The sequence below is a fragment of the Capricornis sumatraensis genome, chromosome 20 (assembly GCF_032405125.1).
Source record: "Capricornis sumatraensis isolate serow.1 chromosome 20, serow.2, whole genome shotgun sequence".
Lineage (NCBI taxonomy): Eukaryota > Metazoa > Chordata > Mammalia > Artiodactyla > Bovidae > Capricornis > Capricornis sumatraensis.
The window spans coordinates 44,286,539-44,300,251 of record NC_091088.1 but is presented as its reverse complement, the minus strand read 5'-3'; positions in this window follow the sequence as shown (position 1 = coordinate 44,300,251).

The following is a 13,713-nucleotide window of genomic DNA, read 5'->3' as shown; positions in this document are numbered from 1 at the left end:
ATGAAATCATGCCTTGTGCATTTAGTGTGTGATTTTGGTGAATGTGTTGAGAACACCATTCAATAACCTACACTCAAAAATAGACCTTGCCAGCTTTATACCTGAGGGTGCTGCATGTGTGCTCAGTCATATCTCATTCTTTGCAACCCCATGGACTGTAGCCTGCCAGGCTCCTCTGTCCACAGAATTTTCCAGGCAAGAATACTGGAGGCGGTGGCCATTTCCTACTCCGGGGGATCTTCCTGACCCAGGGATGGAACAAGCATCTCTTGATTGGCAGGCAGATTCTTTACCACTGAGCCATCTAGGAAGTCTATCTGAGTACTGGTGAATAAAAACAGTTTTATGTTTCAAAGAAAGTAAAATGTTTAAGTATTAACATTTTTATTAATCCCAGCTATAAATCAACTTTTTTTGTTAACTGACAAATTTGTTGCTGTTGTTTAGTTACTAAGTTGTGTCCAACTCTTGCAATCCCATGTAGTCCACCACACTCCTCTGTCCATGGGATTTCCCAGGCAAGAATACTGGAGTGGGTTGCCATTTCCTTCCTCAGGGGATCTTCCCAACCCAGGGATCTGCCTGCATCTCCTGCTTGGCAGGTCGATTCTTCACCAGTGAGCCACCTGGGAAGCCCTTTAATTGACCAACTACAGGCCCCCAATTGTATTAGTTAAGAGGGTTCTACTCTGTTAATCTCAAGAACCTAAAGATTTGTAAATGAATTTCAAACTTAATATAAGATTTCAAAGAGGAGGTAACAACAAGAACTAGAACTACTTGGGAAGGATAATAAATAGGAAGAGAAACAAGGGTAATAAGGTTCACTGAAAACAGCTTTGAAAGGCAACAGAGACAATAGAAAGGATATTAAAAACAGAAACAGTAAATCGAAAGTAAGAAATAATTTAAAGTAACACCAAAGGATGGATGATTGATGTGAATCGAACCTGAAGGTAAAATTATTAATTATTGGTTACAGTGAACAAAATTCACTGAGAAATGGTCATTTAAACTGTGATGTACTCAGTGTTTGGATAAAGATGGTAGAGTAAGAGGATATGAATGTCACCTCCCCAAAATAACACATTAAATATACACCAACATGCGGAATTCATTGAGATAGTTGGAGCTGTTGCCTTATATATTTTTTGTCTCCCTTCTATCTGTTCTATAAGGGTTCCAACTGCACATATATTAGGCCACATGAAGTTGTCCAAAACTCGTTGTTTCTCTGTCCATTATTTTTGTGTTACTTTTCTTTCTGTGTGTCATTTTGGATAGTGTCTATGTATGTTTTGGAGTTGACTAATCTTTTCTTCTGAAATATCTAATCTGTCAGTCCCTGACATGGTATTCTTCATCTCAGATATGGTAGTTTTAGTCTCTACAGATTCAATTAGAGTATTTTTTATTTTGTCTTTCATATCCACACCTAATATGTTCTTGATTTCTTCTAAGTTCTTGAATACATGGTATTCAGTTGTAGTGGCTGTTTTAATGTCTTCCTCTGTTAATTCTATCTTCTATGTCACTTTTTGCTTGATTTAATTTATCTCATTATAGGTTACAAATATTTTTTCTCAGTCTATACCTTATTTTTTCACTATTTAACACTACCATTACAATATCAAAAGTTTTCTATTTTTTCTAAAGTCCAACTTATCTTTTTCATTTATGGTCCAGGTTTCTTTCCCCTTTATATATAAAATCTTTTGCCTAGTCCAAGGTCATAATGAATTATCTTAAACTTTCTTTAAGAACTTTTACAGTATTAGGTTTTTATTTTGTTTTGCTATTCATTTAAAATTAACATTTACATTAAGTATGGGTAAAGGTATCTATTTATTTAGCTCTAGCATCAAATACTGGAGAGGGCAATGGCAACCCACTCCAGTACTCTTGCCTGGGAAATCCCATGGACGGAGGAGCCTGGTAGGCTACAGTCCATGGGGTCATGAAGAGTTGGGCACGACTGACATGACTTAGCAGCGGCAGCATCAAATACAGAGTCGGACATGACTGAAGCGACTTAGCAGCAGCAGCATCAAATACAGAGTTGGACACGACTGAAGCGACTTAGCAGCAGCAGCAGCATCAAATATCGGATAAGGCAATGGCACCCCACTCCAGTACTCTTGCCTGGAAAATTCCATGGATGGAGGAGCCTGGTAGGCTGCAGTCCATGGGATTGCTAAGAGTTGGACACGACTGAGCGACTTCACTTTCACTTTTCACTTTCATGCATTGGAGGAGGAAATGGTAACCCACTCCAGTGTTCTTATCAGGAGAATCCCAGGGATGGGGGAGTCTGGTAGGCTGCCGTCTATGGGGTTGCACAGAGTGGGACACTACTGAAGTGACTTAGCAGCAGCAGCATCAAATATTGAAAAGACTATTCTCTCTCCAGTGGGTTATCTTTGACCCTTTATCAAAAAGTTGTGTCTATTTCTAGGCTTTCTCTCCTGCTCCACTTGTCTTTGAGTGTATCCTTACCTCATCATTACATTGTTTTGATTACTGTGGCTCATTTTTCTACATTCATAAAGTTGATGATTTAAAAAAGTGATGATGATGATATAGTAAATCAAATTGATTTTAGAATGTTGAACCAACCTTTCATCTATGGAATAAACCTGACTTGGTCATGGATTGTTTTTGCATATTATTCAACTCAATTTGTTAACATTTTGGTAAAGATTTTTGTGCTTATGTTTATGAGATGTGTTGGCCTGTAGTTCTCTGCTCTTACAGTTGCCTGGTCTTAGTATCTGAGTAATGCTGACTTTACGAGTTGGAAAAGGTTCCTTCCTTTTCTATTCCCTAAAAGAGGTTGTTTAGGACTGATATTATTTTTTCTTTAAATGTTGGAAGAAGTTGCCAGTGAAACCATCTGGGCTGTGTTTTTTTAATAGGAAGGTATTTTTAACTACAAATTCAATTTCTTTAATAGACCAAAAACTATTTCAAGTTATTTCTTCTTGAATTCTAAGTTTGTCTTTCAAGGAATTTCCCCATTCAATTAGCTTATCAAATTTATTTACAAAGTTTTAATTTACTTATCCCATTTATCCATTTACTATCTGTCAGATCTATAGTGATGTCGCCTCTTCTATTCTTGGTCTTGATAATCTGTGTCTTCTCATTTTTTTTCTTATTCAGTCTGGCTAGATGTTAAAAAATTTTTGTATTCTTTGTGAAGAACCAGCTTTCGGGTATGTTGATTTTTCCCTGCTGCTGCTGCTTAGTCGCACAGTCATGTCCAACTCTCTGAACATGTGTTTGAACACAGGCTCCTGTGTTCAGGTGATTCTCCAGGCAAGAATACTGGAGTGGGTTGCCATTTCCTTCTTCAGGGAATCTTCCCAATCCAGGGATTGAACCTGAGTCTCCTGCATTGTAAGTGGATTCTTTACCCTCTGAGCCACTGATTTTTCCTTACTGTTCTCAATTTCACCAGTTTATGTTCTTATCTTTATTATTTCCTTCTTTCTTCTTGTTTTGGGCCTAATTTATTTCCTTAAGATACTTAGATTATTGGTTCAAAACTTTTTGGTTTCTAAAGTAAAGCATTAAAGCTTATTCCTCTGTACTTCTTTAGCTGCATCTTACAAATTTTGTAATGTGTTTTTATTGTCATTCAACAGAAAATTTTCCTAATTTCCCTGTGACTGCCTCTGTGATCCATGTGTTTAAATGCCAAAAATTTGGGTTTTTCCAGATATCTTTCTGTTATTGATTTTTAGTTTAGTTTAGTCAGAAAATATATTTTGCCTGACTTCAAGAATTTTGATTTTTTTAAATGAATCAGAAAGTGGTTTATCTTTGTTTACATTCCAAGTATATTTGAAAAACATTTATTTTGCTTTTGTTAGGTGGAATGTTCTTATTTTTATTTTCTTAAATCGCTATTAAGTTTTTGAAAATAAAACTTCACTAAAATTTCTTCTTAGAAAGAAGTATGTCACACAAAGTTGGATTCAGAAATCTGCTGGTTCAACATATAAGTTGATTTTGAAAAATCAAAAATTATTTTATTAAAAATTTTATAATGCTAAGTAGTTCTCAATATGAACTTAATGATGTACATACAATTAATAATGACGTAAGAGACCAAGCACCAGAAAATAGATGCAAATAATGAATATGTTACCCCTTCACATGCTTACCTCCTGATCTGTTCCCAGGATGATCCAATGACCCATCATCTGTACTGTAGCCACACTAGTTTTATTATAGTTCTTCCAAGCAACCGTGATCTTTTCTTATCTCAGGAGTTACTGAATATATTCTCTGCATGGAGAATACTTTCTTCCTCTTTTGTCTAATTTCTCTTCAGCTTTCAGAACTGATCTTGAATTCACTTTCCTCAGGAAGCCTTTGCTGATATGCTCTTCAAAGTTTAGGTCCTGCTAGTATACACTTTCATGGCACCCAGTACTTCTCTTTCACAGACCTTGTTATGACTGAAATGAAAGATATAAGGCCAGATTAGTCAGATTATTAAAGATGTTATGACTTCTCGAAAGGTAGAGAATTATCTCAGAAAAGTTTCCAAAATGAGACATGGATTGACCAACTGAACTGACTTAACTAAAACTGAATGTGATTTCTATCTTGAAGACTTCTTTGAAAGCAGAATTATGCCTTTAGAAGAATAATGAATGTCTCAGTCTTCCATATTACATATCTAAAACGTCCAAGAGGCTATAATTTATAAAATGTTGTTCACAGCAGGGCACACAAAATCAACCAAAATGAGAAATTCCATTTCTCTGTCTTTATAGATCCAGATAAGGTATCTGTTTCTCTAAGACATTGCTTGCAATGGAAAGGAAAATCCATATACAAATGGCAAGTTTGGCTCAAGTAACTTTTCTTTTACAAATCGAGTCTAAAAATTAATGATTTAGAATCCAGTAATTTCTTGTAAACTTGTAGGCAAAGAATTCGGTTGAAAGGAGTGAAAGGAAAAATCTTCATTTTCATAAACATTTGGAACCTTGATTTCTTTTAAATAGCATTCAATATTACTAGGGAACACTTGTAGGAAAATATATAGAGCTTTCCTGGCAATGGAGTTGGAAGAGCTGCCTTCCCCATGTCTCTTGGCTCACTTTGTAAATTGTGTGTAACACTTTTAGACAGACACTGGCACTCATAAATTATACAACTCATCTGCATATTCCAGTCATGAAACATTATGCAAAGTGACATGATTTGCATAATGGATTCCTCTTGTCGCTTCACTTGCTCCGTGCTTTTAAAAAACAAAATGAAATAAAATGAAAGCATGAAAAGGTGAAAGCATTAAGTTCCCAGCCTTGCCTGTCTCCTTCCCAACTATAGCATCAATTGCTTTTATTTTGTACAGGGTATTGGGGTGAAGAGAAAACAAAATTCTACACATACAAACAAAAAAGAAAAGAGCATTCATATGAATTTCATTTTTGATTACAAGGTACCTACTTTCTCAGTAAAATTCTTCACCATAAATAACTCATTTGAGTCAAGAGGAACAGTAACAAAACAAAACACTGATATATAGAGAGAAAGTTTATGGAACTTTCTCCTTAAAAAAAATCTTTTTCTTTGCCTGTGATATTTAGGGGAGGCTAGCCTTCCTCTTTATGACTTAAAAAAAAAAGGACCAGGTATTTGCTTATTAATGGAAAAAAGCATACTATGAATTAAATAAATGGTCTGGGGGAGGGTTTCCCCCATAAAAAGAACTTCTGAAGGGTTTCCCTGTTTTTGAAAAACAACGGAGAAGACAGAGCTGTGCCTTGATTATTTAACAAAATACAGAATGGTTATATATACTGTAAGGATGAGGCAGTACCAACCACGTCGACTTCTATCTGCTCTACTCCAATAAGCAGGCAACGCTCCTCAGCAGTTGCTAGTTTTGCTGCGGGCTTTCCCTGCCCCCCCCTTTGCACCAGTGCGAAAGGCAGAGTGTGCCAAGCGGCTGGCGTCTGTACCCTGTGGGAAAAGTTAACTGTAATTCTTCGGCTTTTAAAATCAATTAACCCGTGTGTTAATTAACGTCAAGTCGACGCGAGGAGGAGGAGAAGAAGAAGGGGAGGGAGGGAGAAAAGAAAAAAAGCTGCAAGGGCGGATGGCAGAAGAGTTGGCACCGTGCCATCCATTCAGGGGCAACGCCACAGTTTCGTGCGATAGCAGCAGCGGGTATATGTTACGGGGGCCCTGTATGCGGGCCAGACAGAGCGGTAAAGCCAAGGGAGATTATCCAGACCCCCAGGAGCGAACAGCGAGCAGCAACCGAAGGCGCAAGTGCCAGGATTACAGCCTGGGCTGCTCCAACCACGAGCCCTTCCTCGGACCCAGGGACTTGGCTACTTGGGGTTTGGGGATCTTCCACACCAAAGAGGCACAAAGCTGACTTTAATCACTTGTTTTCCTTTAAACTTGATTCTGCCGCATTGGAGTCGGCACAGCGGATGCTTTCACACCCAGCAAGACAAAGGCCGTCGTCTCCGCCATGACACTGTTCCGTTCCAAGCAGAGGCCGGGATTCTGGACTCCTTGAAAAATCAAAAGAAACAAGGAAAACAAACAACAAATGCAGCAACAAACAAAAAATTAACAGCCACAAAATTTGTGTGCCCATTTGCCCATGCCAGGGGTGAGCTGGGCATCTGTTACAGCAGAAGGGCGCTTTTTTGGGGGGGCCACGCTGTTGGTTTGTTTGCTATTCAACTTCGTTTATAATTAACTCTAAAAAAAACACCATTCAGCCTAGTCAACAACAAACAAAGAGAAAAAGCAGACATCGGAAGAGAAATGCCATAGGAAGCGGCATGAATGCATGCCACAGCCGGTGCCACTTGCCATTCGGAAACCTCAGGGAGAGGTGCCAATTCTACAGCTCGGAAGAAGGCAGAGAAGGGAGCAGAAAGATCTACAGGCAGAAATCATAAGAAAAGAACACCGCTTCTACAAGCCTGGACTGCAATTGCACGGCAGCTTCTGCTGGGAGGAGAGGGAATATTCAAATGGAGATATAGATGGGTATAAATTAAAAGATGGGCACTTATCGACTGCATATAGATACATGTGTAAGGTTGTATGTATATATAAATACACTTATTTTCAGGAAGTTTAAATGTTTAGACGTGTGTCTGTTCTGGGGTTGGAAGTATGAGTATGTATATAGATAGGTGTATATGTTTACGCATATACACATGTGGGATGTGTGCATGTGTGAGTAAAAGGAGAAGAAGATGGAGAAAGAGACAGAAGGAAACGTGTGTATGTGCATGTACGTGTGTGCATACATCCCACTTTTTTTGACCCAGGTATACACAGGAGACAAAATAAAAATCATACTCCAGCAGCAAGCAGGCAGAGATTTATCTACGTTCACTGCTATCACCAGGGAGATGAATGGGGCCGATCCGAAGCCCTTTTACAGGATCCACTATGGGAGTGGAGGAGGAGGAGGGATGCCACACAGACATGCACAAACTTGAAGGCAGAGTGCTTTGGAAGGTGCTATTTAGGAAACCCTGGTGGCATAACACAGGGGAGAAAAAGGGTTGAAAGAGGCTTGTTTCTCTCTATGTTTTAGGTTTTTTTTTTTTTTTTCCTAAATCTGAAAAAGGGTTTCAGGAAACGACTGGTACTTACGTTGTCTGCGTTGCTGTGGATCCTGAAAGGTGTTCTGTTGGCACCGGGCGCTGAGCCAGGGGCAGCCACTGGAAACAAAAGGGAGAGACAATAAATAAATAAATAAAGTCATTCAATGGGAATATTAATTGCTGCTCTTGTGGATTTTACAAAACACACAAACTGTTTTTTCTCTTCTTTTTTTTTTTTAAATGTGGATTGGCGTGTGTCCCTTTCGCATGGAATATACAAGTAGTATGGGATTTACAGCCCAGTACAGGACTCAGGATTAACCGCGCTGGCATCTTTTGGGCATATTCTTCCTTTTAATGAATGGGCTTTCGCTGTTAATGAGGAATAATCGTTTGGCTAATGAGCTTTGAAACATTAAGAGAAAAGAGGTTTTTTTCTTTTCCGTTAATCGCTCTGGTGCGACTGCATGGATGGATTACAAAAGACAGCGATAGGAATGCAGTACAAAGGGGGGGAACTTCTCCTGGAGAGGGAGAAGCACCGAGATGGGTGATGTGTCTCTGCGTCTTTCCTTCCTTCTCTCTCTTTCACTCTCTACCAACTGCTATGGGTTTCCATAACTCCGCAATCAAAGTGGATGGTCTGGGAAGGATTATTACAAAGAGTGAAGCCTCCGCTGTTAATGTCTCCAGTGTTTAATCATCATACAGTAGAATGGTTTTATGCATATTTCATTTGCATATCATTAAACCATGTTAGCAAGGGGCGTTCAGAGCCAGGAGAAGTACAAAGTTGGGGAGAGAGGGAAGAAAAAAAGGTCCCTATGATGCTTATCTTCAAACGGGGACTTGTTCCATGATCTGTCTTCTACTTTTGCTAAAATCATTATGACTTGAAAACCTTTGAAGTTGGATACAACCTTGGATTCTTCTAATTCCTGCAGAGCGGTATATTTTTAAAAACAGCAGAAATGTTCCTGTACTAGACAATTAAAGGAATATAAACTCCAGTGGGTTGAAACTAGTAGCTCTTTGGGGGATGCAGTGGCACAGGCTTCTACAAATACCAACACTTAAAAAAAAATAAAGAGCATCATACTAAAACAAAGAAAATGAAGACTCTCCAGTATTAACGTGTGGATTATATTTGTTTCTTTTGGGGGGTAATGAACTAAAGAGAATGAAGAAGCCATCGGTAATTTATCCCTTCATTAATGAACAGTCACCTTTTTGTATGTGTTTGTTTTTGTTCTTTCGTTTTGAAGAGGGATGTTGTCACTTTTGAAGCGATTAGTCAATTATTCTGTTGCTCTGATCTTTTTCCCCTGCAACCGACAGGAAAGAAAGGTGGTGGTTAGGGAATAGTGTGTATTGGAAGGATTTGTGGGGAGAGAAGGAATACAGTGAGTTCTTTGTAGATCTAATACATGCACAACATATTAATTGGGAACTTTTAAAGCTCCCTCAATAGGCTATTTCATTCCTGGTAAAACAGCAGCTGGTTAGCCACTGTTGGTGACTCTTCAGATATCACTTAAAGTATTTTTATTCTGTCGCTGTTGTTATTGTCGCCTTGTTTTGTTTTTCCTCAGTCAAGATGAGAATATAATGTCTTCCATTCCTTCTTTATTGAGTGTCTTCTCTTCTCTATCTTCTTCACTTCCAATTTCCAATCTGTAAAACAGTGTTGCTTAATACTGAATTCTGGTACACAGTCTAACTGGCACAAGTTGATTTGGAAATGAGATGCTGTTTTATATTTAAATTATCCCCGCTCCTCCCTTATCCTTCCAAGCTTTGTCTCTGCTATGAATATTCAGATGAGGCATGATGTGATTACACTGTACAATTACTCCTATCCACGGTGGTGGCAGGGGCTGCTGGGGAGGCAGGGAGCCAGACAACCTCCAGGCCGATTCAGAGTTTGTTTTTGGTATTTTTCCTGTCTCCTTCGCACTGCAGCACATGCAGATGTCGCTGTTGTTCTTTATAAAGCCCTAATGATATGCAAAAGCATAACTACTTGGTTTGGATGCAGAGCATCAACGAAATATCATGGATGTCTTTAAGAAAGGGGGAGAGAAAAATCCTGACTGAAGGAATGTCCACATAAATTATTTTTATTTAAATGAATTCAAGGGATAGGGTGAGAGCAAGTCAGAAGGAGTCACATGGAAAACATGCATACTATTAATATGCATAAAGAGTTCTCACTGTGAAGAACCTCCTCACTGCAGCTCATGGGACAAACTGGTTCATTAGGAAATAGCTCAGAGCGACTACAACATTTTGCTATTTCCATTTTTTCCCTTATATTAAATAAAGAGTCAGACTGATGTGTTTTCTTTGCATGGCAGCATCAAGATGGAGCCAGTCTGTGAAATCTGCTGCCCAAATAGCATTTTAATGGAAACTGGAACTAAACAAGGGCATGGATTTGGAAGGGAGGGGAGAAGAAAGAATATATGAAGAGGAGTATATTCAGAGCCACAGCATAATACTTTGTAGTACAGGTTTTCAGAAACCGTCTTCGGTTTTTCATTAGTCTCAGATGGGGCTCCTGTTACGGGGAGCTGTTGGGGTTTATCAAGATGAGCACCGAGACAGGCCCTTCTAGGTCTGTGGCTGAGGAAACGAGCAGCAACTTGGTGCCTGCCCCCCCGCAGCTGTCTACGGCTCGGAAGCCAAAATCACAGCTACTCCCAATTTGGGGATTCAGTAAAGTGCCTCCTGGTCCAGGTATTTGTGACAGAGGGAATGCTTGGTGCTATCACAGTATATGGTGCTAAAGAGCAGATGGGATCATCTGGGGTAGGCCTGATACTGTTGGTGCTGGTTAATTCTCAGGGTAAAGATTACTGTGTTTTCTAACATTTTCAGGATATTAAAATGATCAGTGTGGATTAGTGCATGTTTATGATGAACAGAGAGGAGCAAATAGTGAATGAACCTACTGGGTGGATTCAGAACTGATTAAGTATTTGGAATATTACTAATGGCCTCGATGAATTCATAAAGGAAAACTAAGCAAGAAGCAAAATTCAGAAAAAAAGAGATTTCATTACTTCCCTTAGTCAGGTGTACTTTAATAATTCATATTAAAATAATTTCATATCTCTGTTTAAATTACCAAAAGAAAGACAGTTCTGCTTTGGTTTGTATATCAGCACAGATTTCTATTTGGTGGCATGATGTTGACCTGAAACTGGTCTCTATTTATCATTATGAGCAGGTAAAGTGAAAGTGAAAGTGAGCAAGTAAGCATGTTCTAAATTCTGTTGCTTTTTGCCCATTCATTTCCCAAACTTCCACTTCTGAGTGTCCTTTATAACACATACACACATACACACACTCTCAACTGTTACAGTGTACCAAACTACAGAGTACAATGAATTAATGTGGAGAAAGGCTATTTAATCTGAATCAGGCCCTTAAACTTCTTATTTTCTCTGTCTCTGTTGACAGTATTATGGGTATTAAATATTGAAACAAATCATGTTAAGAATTTAGCACAGTATTTAAATATAACAACACTAACAATGTTAGATTTTATCTTTGCTATATTATTTTTATTTCAGTGTATTGATTGGTATTAGGAGTGGGTTGCCATTTTCTTCTCCAAGAGAGAAATAAGGTAAAGGAAATAATATTTACTCTTTACTGCTACTACTAAATAGCAATGCAGGTAAAAGATTTAGTGAGAAAGCATTAAATGGGGCTTCTGTGGTAGCTCAGATGGTAAAGAATCTGCCTGCAATGCAGGAGACCTGGGTTCGATCCCCAAGTTGGGAAGATCCCCTGGAGGAGGAAATGGCAACCCACTCCAGTATTCTTGTCTGGAGAATTCCATGGACAGAACATGGGGTCCCAAAGAGTAAGACATGACTGAGCAACTAACACTTTTACTTTTCATGGCAGATAGATTGTGATTTATCAATAATCAAAAGTCAAACTACAGCTCATATTAATGCAGTTCATAATATACCTATGAAAGTGTTCCTTTAAAAATGTATGTGTAATTCTGAAATGATGATCATGGCACATAGTATCTAAGTCTAATAAGAGAGTCCTATCCTGTTTGCTGTGGAGGGCTATGGGAACTGAGAGGAGAGCTGTGGGAGCTGAGAGGTGCTCATTATTTACCATATTGACAGGCAATTCCAACTTTCAGTCTCTTAAAAAAAAGATAGTTTTGAATAGGTTAATATGATATATTAACTATTTTAAGCATCAATAATTTAAATAACTTAGAAAGCAAAAAGTCTCCCCCCTTCTCCTCTTCTAGCCATGAGTTTCTAACCTCACCCTCAAATTGGTAATCAGTTACTGGTTTCTCATTTATCCTTCCAGATATTAACATATTATGCCCAGATATTAATAACATATTTTCCTTCCCACTTTTTACACGAATGGTAGTTTTTACAAAGGGATTCCTTATAATTTCCTGCAAATGCAATGAATTCATCTCTAAGTAGATAGCTTAAGTTTTCATTTCCAGTAATCACATCCACTAATTTTTGTCTTTAACTTGGTAAGAACATGTAGCACGATGTTGAACAGAGTGCAAGTGGTGAAAGTGAATATTCTTGCCTTGCTTCCAATCTTAGGAGACATCATTGCCTTGTTTCTGAATTTAGGAGAGAAATAATCCAGCCTTTTATCATTAACAAAAATGCCCTTTATCAAGTGGAACAGGTATTCTTCTATTCCCAGTTGCTAAGAACTTTTTTTAAATGGTTAAATTTTGTCAAATGCCTTTTTTGCCTCTACTGAAATAGGTTCAAAGTTGTTGTCATGATGAATCACAATGATTTTTGTATGTTAAACCAACCTTGCAGTCCTTGAAAAACCCACTTGCTCATGATGTATTTATCTTTCAATATATTGCAATATTTTACCTGCTAATATCTTGCTAAAGGATTTTGAACCCATGTTCAAGATTGGGCTATAATTTTCTTTTCTTGAAATGACTTTGGTATTGTTATAAGGGTCTTGGTATCTTTACGAAATGAATTGAAGAGTGTTCCTTCCCTCCCATTATACTCTGAAAAGGTTTGTGTAAGCTTGTCATTGTTTTGTACTTAAACATTGGATAGTGAAGCTATAGGCCTAAAAATTGTGGACAATTTTTCAATTATAAATTCAATATTTAAGATAATAATCTAGGACTATTTAATTTTCATTTTTTTGTATCAATTTTGGTAAGCTGTGTTTTTCAAGGAATTTGTCTGTTTCATCTTAGTTATCAAATTGATCAGAACAAAGTTGTCCAATATTTCATTATCTATTTTTTATGTGTCAAAACTTTAGTAATGTCCTCTCTTTCATTTGTGATATTAGTAAGCTACATTTTCTTTTTTCTTGTTTTTTCAAAAATTAATTTTATTAATCTTTTCAATGGATCGATTTCTATCTATTGATCTTCTTTTGATTTCTACTCTAAATTTTACAATTCCCTTTCTTTTACTTATTTTTAAATTGCAATGTTCACTTTAGTTTTCTAGACATTGAATTTTGTATTGGGGTATAGTCAATTATCAGTGCTGTGATAGTTTCAGGTGAACAGCTAAGGGACTCAGCCATGCATATACATGTATCCATTCTCCCTCAAACTCTCTTCTCATCCAGGCTGCCACATAACATTTAGCAGAGTTCCATGTGCTAGACAGTAGGTCCTTATGGATAACCAGCAAGGGCCTTTCTTTAACTTATTTTGGGTTTGATTTGCTTCCCTTTTTCTAGATTCACAAGGTTGAGTCTTAGAAAATTCACTTTACACTTTTCTTCTTTTCTAATATAGATGTGAGCTGTGTTTAGTTGCTCAGTCGTGTCCGACTCTTTGTGACCCCGTGGACTGTAGCCCGCCAGGATCCTCTGTCCATGGGATTCTCCAGGCAATAAAACTGGAGTGGGTTGCCATGTCCTTTTCCAAGGGATCTTCCCAACGACCCAGCAATTGAACCAGGGTCTCCTGCAGGTGGATTCTTTACCAGCTGAGCTAGCAGGGAAGCCCCAATACAGATGTGTAAATCCATAAATCTCCCTCTAAGGACTGCTTTAGTTGTATCCCATGTACTTTCATAGTGAAAGTGGAAGCGTTAGTCGTTCA